This window comes from Paralichthys olivaceus, chromosome 18 (genome assembly GCF_024713975.1).
Source record: "Paralichthys olivaceus isolate ysfri-2021 chromosome 18, ASM2471397v2, whole genome shotgun sequence".
In the NCBI taxonomy this organism is placed as follows: Eukaryota; Metazoa; Chordata; class Actinopteri; order Pleuronectiformes; family Paralichthyidae; genus Paralichthys; species Paralichthys olivaceus.
The window spans coordinates 4,672,138-4,684,714 of NC_091110.1; the positions used below are offsets into that span (position 1 = coordinate 4,672,138).

General features: G+C 41.7%; 1 protein-coding gene across 3 annotated transcripts in view; it reads right to left on the reverse strand.

Annotated features, from left to right (window-relative positions):
* The window catches only part of LOC109626498 (LHFPL tetraspan subfamily member 2), a 41,025-nt gene that overhangs the window by 15,152 nt on the left and 13,296 nt on the right, over window positions 1–12,577 (reverse strand). The window contains exon 2 of one of the 3 annotated variants that reach the window (XM_020082512.2): window positions 8,448–8,537. The exons of 1 other annotated variant lie outside the window; for it this stretch is intronic. The gene's annotated coding sequence lies outside the window, so the exon portion shown is untranslated. Of the gene's footprint in view, window positions 1–5,301; window positions 5,407–8,447; window positions 8,538–12,577 lie in introns of those variants that run through there. One more of the 3 variants, XM_020082511.2, reaches the window with a different exon arrangement.

Genomic DNA, 12,577 nt, shown 5'->3' on the forward strand with positions numbered 1-12,577 from the left:
ACACATTCCTTACCCTTCCTTCTGCTCTTGTGGTTTTTGGTTTATGGGAGGCTAAAATGACACCACCCTCCAAAACTCCCCAATGCAGAGTCTCAGTATCACCAAAGCCACATGCACCGCACTTCACCATGAGGAGAAACCCAAAGCTACACACACCTGCTGTCTGGTTGAGGACGTTAACCTGTGATTGTACGGTTTATTAAAAGGTGAAAACTATAGTATATATACTTTATGCACCAGTCAGTGAGACTTTCACTTTCTGATCCAAGCCGTGTGCACTGTGCACATCACATCACTCCACACTGTGGAGGCTTTTATGTGTGTGTGTGCACCTCCCATACATCAAAATATATGTTACAGTGTTATCTAGAGATGTTACCAATATCGGCATCGGACATCTATGTTACGATCTGATAACAAATATATTGATACTTAGATAAAAAGTGTAATTTTCTTTTCCTGGAAATCAATTCTTCTTACTGTTACCGTTGCTCTTGTTTGGGGCTCTGGAGATACATAAACACGTCAGACCGAGACTGACTTCATATCATTCTACAGACTGGTGGAAAGCTTTGTGGTGCTGGGGGACTAAAGATGCTGCTGGAGATTTCTCCTGGCAGCTCCGACACAGCACAGACCCCTCACATCAAAGACCAGAGGATCAGAGAGGACGGGGGAGACAAAAGATCCTCAGCAGTCCTAATCCTCTCAGCACATATGCACACATGTACTCACCAGACATATGCTGAGCTGAATCATCCTTCATACGGATACGACAGAGCTAAAGGTAGAGTCTGGTCGTAGCCTGCTGGTGATTCATCTTTCCCTGTCAGACTCTGATCAATAGTTTCTTGTAGATCTAAGGAAAGTGGATGAGTGTGAAGCAAAGCAGGGTCACAGCTGATAAGAGTCAGATAACAGGTGGGGTAAAACCAATCCAATCTAGCGAAAGTTTGTTTCAGTCACAACAAATTTGATAAGCCTCATAAAACAAATTTGCAGGTAAATCCAAAGTTTATAAAATGTGCAGAAACTCGCAAGAAATAAGATGATTCAGTCCTTTCCCATTGTCAGTAGAAAGGTTTGCCTTTCTGTATTTTTCCCCGTCTTGCCAAATAACCTCACTCGAGTGTCATGTTCCATAAAACCCGTGTCTACTGCAGAGTTACTTGACCCGGGAGTGAATGGTGATTGTGTACATTCCCATTGCAGACAAAAGCCAGATGTTAGCAGACGTTATGGATTTTTTTGACCAGCTGAAAAAGGCTTTACAAGATCTCTTCCATCACGTCACAATCAATTTCTGATCCATTGATTCATCGACAAATTCTTGCAGCTCGACTGTCAATCGAATCTGACCAAACACCAGTTCAGTCCTCAAGACGCAATTTTCAAATGTTATTGTTGCCATTCAGATGCAAATATCTAAAGCTACACAGATGTGATTGTATCAGGTTGAAGGTTTTCCTTAAAGAGACAAACCCACAGCTCCACAGTTTCTCTCTCTCGCTGCAGAGCATTTCAACATCTTTCAGCCTTTCAGGTTTTATTACCCTGGCTTTGCCTGTTTTAACTCAGTTTCACTGCTCTCATGACAGTACACCCCCGGTACAGCCATCGCAGGGCATGACAACAAAGTTAGCAACAAAGTGGTAAACACAATGGAGCCTGTGGCTGCCAAACATGCCAGAAGTCTTCATTGTATGAGTTGTTGGAGACTAAAACTAAGAATAAAGGGGAGTGAATATTGGATTTACATTCACCAGGTCAACAGAATGGATGTTGATTTAAATTTAAAGTTACATTTTTGGTTCTTCAGGTGGTTTAACATATTTTCTATTTTCCACACATCGCATCCACTCATCTGTTTTCCATTAGGCTCGCGACAACATTTAGCAAGATTGCTATCATAGGGAGGATGAAAGGCTGAAATGTCATGTTCAAAACAACAAAGAAATGTCACTGGACACATGACACAGTGGAAAGTTATTCAGTGGACCTACAACTCCACAACTTGAGTCTATCAGCATGAAACACAACCTTACATTAAAGATCATTTAAAGTTTCAGACTGTAAAATTAAATTGGAGAAATATATGCATACAAAGAGTATATAAAAAGGACAAGCCCTTTAAAAAGTTTGCACCTTTAAACAAAGTTATTAACATGACAGCACAGGTTTTGTATATATACACCTGAACTGGATTTAGATCCAGGAACTGATTTATACAACATAAACCTAAAGCTTTATTTTTGGCTAATGCCGCCACGACTCCCGGACGTGCCTCAGAAATCTCAATGAGGTTTTTATCTCCACGTGTTTTTAATCGGAAGTGCGCCTGCATGCGTTGCATCACTCCACCGCCCATCCGCGCTGAAGAGGCTACACTTCACTTTCTAAAAGCCTCTGTGGAAAAGAGATGGCAGCGGAGGGGAGACATGGAAATAGATGGAAGCAGCGGACAAATTATATATTTGGCTCGTGGAGTTTCCACTTGAAAATAGTAAAGGCAGCTTACTGTGTGTTGAAGTCAGATGCAGAGGAAAAACTCACCAATGCAAAAACAAAAGTTAAGACAAGTGGAGAATCTGATACCTGATGGTAGCATATGGATGTTAACAGTATACCCTTCTCATTTCATCGTTCAAATATGTCAGGCATTTCTCTACCGCCCCAAAGAAGGAATGTCTCAATGCAGTCTAAAAGCAGATCTGAAGTGACAAATGGATGTTGGGCAGTTCACTGTAGTACATTAGCTTCTTCGTGCAATCAGAGAAGTCTGAGCTCGGTTTGAATGCCACAGAGGGAGCAGCTACGACCATCTGGCCACTTACACCACATCTGGCCTTTCCAACCATCACGCCACAGCTTGATGGGTGTAAGTCCCATCAACAGGCACATGGAGACATATGTTTAACATATTCACACAGGGGAAGGGGCTGCGTCGACCGAGAACTATATATTTTCTTACTTACAAGAGCAGGGTTGGGCTCGCACTGATACAGTTTCAGAACGAATAACACACTTACTTTGAGAGATATTAACCTGTTTTTCCCCTAAAATACATTTTATTATTTAAACCAAGAACTTTCTAAACAAAGAAAAAGTTGAGAAGAATACCAGTTTGACCAAAAGTTCAATGCCATCGTTTAGATTTGCCCAATTTTCAGTAATCTCTGCTACAGACACACTTTGGTCCAAGCCAAGAAGATCTGACTTCAAGCTTTCACCACCTCATTATAAAGAGTAATGCTGATGGTGTAAATACAAGTGCCAGTAATATCTTCACTGACAACCTTAAGCTGTTATTAATATGACACCGGTCCATTCATTCAATACAACAGCTGAGGTCAAGACACATATCAATTTCCCCTGCGAGGTCACGCCACATCACTTTTATCCATTCTGCTTTAGTCAACAGTGGTTTTATTTCTCTGTATCTTTGTAAAGCGGGTGTTATCTCAGCAGTGTATTTGCTAATTTATTAACTTTCTGGGGAGTACCGCTGGAGCATAAACACACGGATGTGTTGAGGGTGAGGAAATCCCAACACTGAGCTTCGGGGGGGGAAGCAGGACGGGAGCGTGGGAAAGAGAGTAGGAGGGAAAGGGAATATTCCTGCAGAGACCGGAGCGTTGACCAGATTCCACAGCTCGTGGTCAGCAGGGAGTACACCTGCGAGAGGTGTAGAGCTAACATGTCGGCCACAAAGTCACAGAGGACTTATACCAGCAAAGTTGGAGGAACTGTTGAGAAGTATGAGGGGGGGAGGAAAGAAAACAATTTCACCTATTAAGTCTTTGTCCAAATACATAATAAAAACACAGCATAGTGTACACATGAACACATGTGGACCTAAGCGCACAAAACATGCACACCTCTGTCTGATCTCAGTGCGAGCAGTCAACTGTTGCCTCCCCGGGAAACATCTGTTTACACAATAGTGAAGCAGAGCGGGAGTCGCTCTGGTAGGAGGGACAGCTGTGCTTCTGTGGAGGACAGCGGAGGTCAACAGTCCCTCATTTTCTCGTATTGACCATAACAGCACTCACACGGCGAGCCCACGCCACGAGGCTAAAGAAGGTGACGGAAAACAAAGACCATCTGACACATCACAGTCTGGCCTCAAAGTGGGTGGCCAACTGATCAGCCGCAGAGCGGGTGGCGGAGGGAGGGAGGGTGTGGTCACTGGATAGGCATCTTGAGAAAAGATCGCTCTGCGCGGTTTGTCACAAAAGAGTTTTATTTGTTGCTGGTCTGACTCCGTGTGAGCGTCTCTAAGGAGTTAGATAACATCCATCACAACAGAGTGATAACAGCCGAGCTACAGTCACTGCTACAGTCATCGTTTGTAGCGCAAGAACAAAAACAAGTGGTTGTACAAGCACCAAAGGATAACTTGAGTCAAATATCTCTTCATTTATAAAGACGTTTAACCAAAACAGTGATTTTTTGGAAAAATAAACCCCCAACAACACATTTTGCCATTTTAGGGTGTTTTTATTATGTTAAGGTATAAGGACGTATCCACTGTGTGACAAAGATAACATGAATTTGTTTTTTCAGTCTTCTGTCAAGTTGTTTCTTGGGACTCTGATTGTTCTTGAACTAATCAGTAGGAACATTGACAGTACAGTATCTGCATAAAGCAGCATTAGCACACAATGATAATGTCATCATATAATGCTCACTGTGAGGGACTGTTTATCTCAAACCTCAGTATTTTCTATCAGCAGCAGCCAGAAAAGAGGATCCCTCTGGTCCAGACTAGTATCTGGACATTGTTAAAATGATACAGTATAAGACTCACTCAGGCTCTGAGAATTCAACAATCTTAAGAGCATTGACTACTTATAAAACACACCACAAAGACACTACAGAGACTGAGATGTTTGAGCTAGTCAGTACATTCTAGGGCTGTGGCGAAACAAAGTTATCACTGATTAATATTGTATTTTATTGATTAATGGAGTAATAGCTTGGACAATAAATCAAAAGACACTGAAATAGTCCATTTTAACATATTTGACCACAGGGTGTCATTTTCTAAATGTCCCCTTTTGTCCAACAACAGTTCAAACCACCAAAATATTCAGTTAAATACATTTTAATACCAAGAAACAGTAGATTCACAATCAACAGCCACACACTGAAGCTTGGCAACATGGAGGTAACCTTTCTTTAATCTGTTTCTTTTGAACACACGTCACATAAATAACTGGACACATAGATTTTGGTTTCATACTTCATCGATTTATTTGTATTTTTTTGTGGGATTTGATCAAGTTTTCTTTGAGTTACCAGTTCCTGGGGGTTGCTGCTGGAGTCGTCTGGCTGGCCATCAAAAGGAGGTCCAGCTGCAGCAGACAGGCTTAAAAGGTGTTGAGAGCTAATTGGACTGCACCATGTTCCTCTAAATCATGGGGAGGGACATTGTTTCCTTATTTAGATTTTCATTTGTTAATTTTTGACCACTGTTTGACATTGATGTTTCATTATTTTGCGTGAGTTAATAGTAGATGGCCTTATACTGGTTTGTTTTGTGGCTGCTGTAGTTTGTTTAAATGTTGGTACATCTTGGTCTATCGCCCTTTTGTGTTTTATATATATTTCCCCTTTGTGTCAGTATTTGTGCTGTTAACCTGTCTTTAGTTTGTGCCTGAGATTAGTTTTATGATCCCAAATCTGTTGTTAAGTTTAGTTTTTTGCCTTTTTCAAAAACATTTTTGCAGACGAAACTACCTGTGTCTCTCTGTTCTACCTTCTCGGTCCCTGACACTCGAGTGGAAGTCAGCTTGTTTGAAATATGACTTAATTTATTGGTTATCAAAACAGTTGCTGATTAACTGACCAATTGCTTGTTTGACCAATTGTTGCATCTGTATAATGTTATGTACCTCACTGAGATTAATTTGCATCTGTAATAACAAACTGCAGAGGAATAAAAATATAGGTCTTGGTCAGACTAATGTGATTTTCAGTACTTCACATATTCATCAGAAAATATTCACAGGTGTGAAAGATCACTTACAGAAATTATGGGCAACATTCTTCACACCTATTTCCTCTGACTGCTGATTGACTGGGGGCCCCAAGGAGCCTCAGCACTTCTGCTCTGTTTCCCACTGTTAGAGAGCTGCAGAGTTTGGGGGCCCTCAGGCCTAACAGTGTCTCCATTATGCTTAACCATTTCCAGCCCCACCTAAGGCCTGGAAACAGCCCCTGGGGTCTGTAAAAGGTAGGGGGTCGCAGGAGAAAACTCCTTCCACTTCAAATCCCCACGTTTCTGTTTTGCAGGCCCGACTCTGCTGAGCTGGGTGGATGTTAGGTATTTGGCCCTCTTCTCTGGAGGGGCTCAAACCATTGTTCTCACTGTTTTGTGTTTGGGATGAGTGCAGTTTAATCCTTACTTCCCTGTGGCTCTGACCTGCTGCTCCCAACTGAGTTTCCCACTAAAGCACACATACAAAAAAAACCCACAAACCCCCTGCAAGCTGAGACCTCGCTAGCCGCTTTATCCAAACGCCCCTTGGGGCAGAGCCATAGCTGTTGTGGGCACTCGGAGCTCAACCTGATACTCCGCTCAAAATCAAAAGTAAGCACCGCTGACGAACGTTGGCACCAGACTACCTCTCTCTTGAGTTTCAGATAATAAAAGTATCAAGTGAAATCATCCCCCGGCTCTCGGGCTCTTGGCAAAACACGTTAGCGGCATGTGTAGGAGTCGGGGAGGCGAAGGACGGAGACAAACGAGGCGAGACCCCGGGTGAAAGCGAGACACTGCGGACAGAAAGGAAAGGTGGGAAGCTGAGAAATGAAGAAGCGTGTTGCTTTTGTCAGTTTGGTTTCGGGGGAGTAAAGTGAGATGTGTAAGTGCTTTCACTTGCAGACAAAGAGATGAGTGTCGACAACTAAAACCTGTCCATGTCAGATTATAACAAAACACGACAGATATGGACACCAGCGCTGTATCCTGCAGAGACAACAGGACTAATCTGGTTGAATTAGAGCTGACATGGCAGGATATATAAAAACTGTCAAGTCTCATGTTTCCAGATTACATGAGCGGAGACATTCCTTGGACAACAGCTAAGAAGATACCGATTTTTACAATTCTTTAATCCAAACTCCTGATTAAAATAAGTGTTTGTCCTAGTTATATTAAAGCACGGCATATTCTAATTGATGTGTCCGATACAGAGCATGAGGACATAGGAGGTTTAGGAGAAAACACGTGTGAGATAACAGGAAGCGTGGCCGCTGACATGAAGTCTCCCTATTTAAGGAGCAAAGTGACAAACAATCATTTTGTTTATTATGTTAGCGGGTGCTTTCCACTTTGCAACGACCTCCACAGATGGTCTCTGCTCAGTATCTCTCACTCCATTGTTTTCCTCCATATTGGAAAAACATGGAACACCCGCCTCCATTCCATCCACCCACCCACCAACACCCCCAATTTCCGACCTCATCCGCATAAATAAACCAGACTGATTTCAAAAGTGATCATGGATGGTGAAAATACAGCAGGGGATTGAAGCAGTTATGAATGCGGTTCACCTTCAGTTAACCATTCACACGTGGCCTTTAGACTTGGATGATGTCACGTACATACAACTCACTTTTCTAGCATCTGAGAGTTAAACAAATATAAAACATGCATGGATCTAAAAAGTTGTGATACACAAGACTAACACTTCTAAAACAGTCTCCTCTATAATGCTGGTTTAATATGAAAATGAGTTTTGTGGCAGCAGGGATTTTCAGTTTGCAGCTAGTGTCACATGACTAAGTCAAACTTTTCTCAACTTCGATCAAACGCCACAGAAGAAAAGAGGAGAAATGCAACCATACTGTAGTTAGGCACCCTGTGACGTCACTTCCCATTCAAAGTGAATGAGCAGCCTTTCCATTGAAGCCTTCAACGCGGGAGTGCGAGTGCTTGGTGTGTTATTATTATCCACTATGCTTAACTTTTGATATTTTGTTTTGGCAGAAATTGTTCTCCATAAATTTTGATTTTAACTATGAGCCTTTTGATGAATGAGTCTGACAGGAAACAACCACAGGTATTCATTCATTTTCACACATTACTTTGTCGGAAGCAATTACTCATAGTTGGAAGCTGAGTCAGAAAAAACAACAGTCTTTAGGGTCTTTAAAGGAGAGATGTTAGGTAACACCTGCCCGGAACAATAGGAGTCATGGGAACAGCTTGTGTTTCCATTAGTAACAGACAGCTGCCAGGAACCCCAATAATATCACACAGAGAAAAGCAGGAAACCAAGTTTCTGTTTGTTTTGTTGGTCCTCACAACTCCAAAGACACACACATCTCCGGGGGAATAAGTGTTTACTGGAGCGGACAAAAGAGAGCAGATGAAATTAAAGGAAAAATACACGATATGTTATGTAGATCTACTCATTTACAGAAGTGACGACACCGACCTCTTGTGTGGAATCTCGAGGCGAGCACAGAGGCCAGTTTCTTCAGTTTAAATCCAGATGTTGTGCGAGTCCTTTCTCACTCTTCACAACCTGCGGAGACAGTAGAAACGAGGCAATGAGTCCAAATCGCAAAACCATACCACCTCCTGAGAGGCAACCAGAGTTCAGTCATTGTTGGCTCCTCGACAAGAATGAGCATCATTTTCTCTTTGCTCATCGGTATTTTCCATCCAAACCTGAGAGTGAGCAGGACCTGCACCTGGAGAAGCTTTTAAACTGTTTCACATGTAAAAAAACAAAAGACAGACAGACGCTGATGTCTGCATCACTCACTTGACATGATTGTGGGTCCCTGGGGCAATGTTACATAATGCACAACACAATGTGTATTATCTAATCCAATCAAGGCGCTAAATGGGATTAGCCATAAACTCTGTGTGAAGGATGCAAGTTTCCCCACGTCCTAATTTTAATTTAACGCAGACCAACTGAGATTAACATGAGTCCAACTGGTTATTAAGTGACTTTAGACTCACTTCAACTCAAAGCTTAACCCAAACAAGCCAACTTTGATGCTGAGGAAATCTTGTTGAACGGGTTTCTGTTTTTTCTGTTTGACGATGTAAGTCACTCTAAATCTAAAAATACACTTGTCATGCAGACAGTTATAAAGAATTCAATGACCAACTCATCAATGGGGCCTGTGTGGCAAGACACCAATCACTCCTAATCAATACAAACTATTGACAATCATCATACATCTTCCTGCTGTCAGCAGCAGATTCAGGTCCCTCTGCCCTCCTCACACTAAAGCCACACATACGTCAGGATGTAGATAATTAACTAATGGCCGACTCTCCTCCCTTTCACTCAGCACTGCTGAGGTCCTTAAAAGGATCGTGTCCAGAGAGAGCAGCACTCTGCTCGGCTAACAGTCAGGTCAAAAATCTCACATCAATAGTCACGACGTTAACAGGATTGCAGAGTTTTTTCGCCATCAGTGCTCAACAACATGAAATGAGATAAATGGACCTCAAACTCAAAATGATTTGTCAACAGCTGATCATTGTTCCAACACTAAAACAAGATTTCTTAACTGAAATTACACAGATAAAACAGATTCTATATTTGATGGTTACAGATGGCACCTACATTTTATTCTATGACACTTCAGCAAAGTCACAAAACAGCTGTGCAGGAAGGTTGTTGTGAAAAAGGATGAGAGGTAAAAGTAATTCTGTTGTGGCCTTTCTGATAACTTAACAAGGACTAGTGCACCACCTCAGCTCACCACCGGGGCTAAATACTGAATTGTGTGACCGATCTGACTCTCAGACTCTCAGCAGTGCAATGACCGCTTCCTCTTCAGGTAACCTCAAGCGGATCATGTGAGAATCTACTGTATGTTTGCTGAGTGATAAAGCTGAATGGATATTCCCTCAGGAAGGCCTCACACTCACTCATCACAGTGGAATCTCCATTGTTGAGATTTTGAGTGAAATAACAAGACGCATAAAAGACTTGATGACGGATTTGACTGTAATGGTATCAAACAGCTCCTTTAATTACACAAACCACTCCTCACAACTGTCTGAGTGCCGGGAACAGCCCCAGATACTGACGTCAGTGTGAACCTGACCTGTCCTACAGCAGCAGGTGTGGACAAGGAGGTCTTGGAGACTGTGTCCAAACACCAACTGTGCGCTTTGTTTTTGTGTCGAGTTATGAACAGTGGAAAAACAAGCAGTGTTTTACCACAAAAACGCTGAGAAAAGCCTGAAATAATATAATTCAACTCAGCAGCTTCACCGGGATCTCTACGACTTCCATTCGCTAATAAACAACACACCAGCCATATACAGCAGGCCTCCATTAACCTTTACCTTTTCATACTTTTAGCATTTCTCTAATATTTGCATGATTAATCATAAGAGTCTCCAACACCTGCATTTTATTCTTTAGGACTTGCAATCAGAATCACAACTAAAGAAATAAACACAGAAATTGATGTTGATCAAGCTTTTCACTCAACACAAAGTGGGAACCAAATATATGTTCACAGGCACCGATGAATAATTTAGTGGGGCTCAATAAGTATATGTAACTTTTTCCGGCACCACAAAAAATCGCAGAATCATTTTCAACACCAAATAAACCTTTTAAAGCCTCAACTACAGGTTTATTTTCACTGTGTATACAGAGCCTCGCTCCACTTGCCAAAGGTGCACCAGAGAGCGTCTGCGAGTGAAACCAGAACTTGTGAGAAAACCTTGTAACTATGATAATAACTAAAAACCCAGCTTTAGAACAGAGCCTAACAGCATGTCACGTGGCTCATCTGCTAAGAACATGAAAATAATCCCGTGTCGTAAAAAATAAAACCCAATCTGATATTTCATCACAACACAGGCTTGGAAAAGCTTTTCACATTCGGCAGCTGCTCAGGTGTCGTGGGGGCAGCTTGAAGGAGAATGTTTTATAACAGCATTACAGTGTAAAAGTCTGGGAAAGAGTCACTGTTAATGTAAAATGCACATTGATCACACATTTTAATAGTAAATAACATAAACCATCTTCAACATACTATGCAAACTAAGACATTATCTTTTAAAACTTTTTACAAGATTATTGCTTGTTTTTTTATATATTTCATTATCATATTGTTTTAGGTAGACGCTAGCTTGTTTTATTGCTTAATTTTTTTTTTACTTTTGTTTTATTTTTTATTTAAAGTATCCTTTGTCTCTTGCATGAACTTGTCAACATTTTTAACTGCACTGCATGTATTTTTTGCTTTTATGCCTGTGAAGCTCTTTGTAAACCTGAAAAGTGCTATGTACATTTAGTAGTAAAATTATTATTCATATTATTATCATGAGGTTTTACGTAAATAAAGTCTGTTCACGTCCTCCTGACTCCACTTACGTGGCTGAGCTAGCAGAGCTCAAAGAAACACTGACTGTACACACGTGCTGTGATTTTGTTTGTCAGTGATTTTGTGTGCGTTCAGCTTTGAGGTAAACGTTTCAGGTTGAATCTTATTACAAGCAGTTTGCACACTGTGTTCTCAGTGATCTAATGAAGCCGGGTGGATGAAAACGGGAACCTCCATTCCGAGATAAGGTAAGAACAACATGAGACATCACATAATAAAAATAGAGTGTTCCACTGCTCACCATCTGCAGATCCATGTTCTCACTTGAGTTTGGTTCTTACATAAACCTCAGCGGTATAAATTCTTGTTGAGCATTTAACTTAATTGGAAAATTTGCCAAGCTGACGGGATTTTTTTTCCCCCCAGCATCACCAACCAGCTACGATTTTGGCCTTTAAAAGTAATGCCAAAAATAATGCCCTCACATGCATTAAACCTGGGAATACCTCTTGGGCTGTGTTAGGTGCTGGTGTTTGAAGCTCAGCTGTTGAACCTTAACACAGCTGGGGGGCAGGCTATTATGTGAGGACTGGGGGGGGACGTCTGTAGGTATGTTCACTGCTGCCAGGCCCCACCACAAAAGGCTCTTTCTTATAGTATTTAAAGGCTTTGGGAACAGGGGGGCAGGATGGAAGGGAAGTACGTGGGTTGTTAGGATTTAAAGAAATGGTTTAACATTTGGGAACGAGGATTCTGTGCTTTCCTGCTGAGGGTTAGATGAGAGGATCACTGCCGCTCTCATATCTGTTAAATATGAAGCTACAGCCAGCGGCTTAGCATAGCATGAGAATGGGATGGTTTGGGGAGGTTTGCTGACTCCGACCCTTATCGCCAAAAGCTCTCAAACATATTCATATTCATCCAGTCTGACATCTGTCTCATGTTAGAAATATCAACAAACCATGTTACTGCTGTGAATGTTCCAGACATTTTACCTCTGTATTGTCAAGTGTCAGAAAATGTCCTGAGAATACGCCCTCAGCAACTGACTCGGACATTTGCTTTCTCACAAATATTTGGACTTCAGTGCATGTCTGAAGGGAGCTCTACTTTGGCTGAAGCCAGACTAGCTGTTTCCCTCTGAGTCTTAATGCTGAGCTAAGCTGTTGCAGCTTCTGGCTGTTGCTTCAACAGACATGAAGTAAACCAAGCAACTACCTTAAACTACTATCAAGCTATTTGTTTAAGTGGAGCT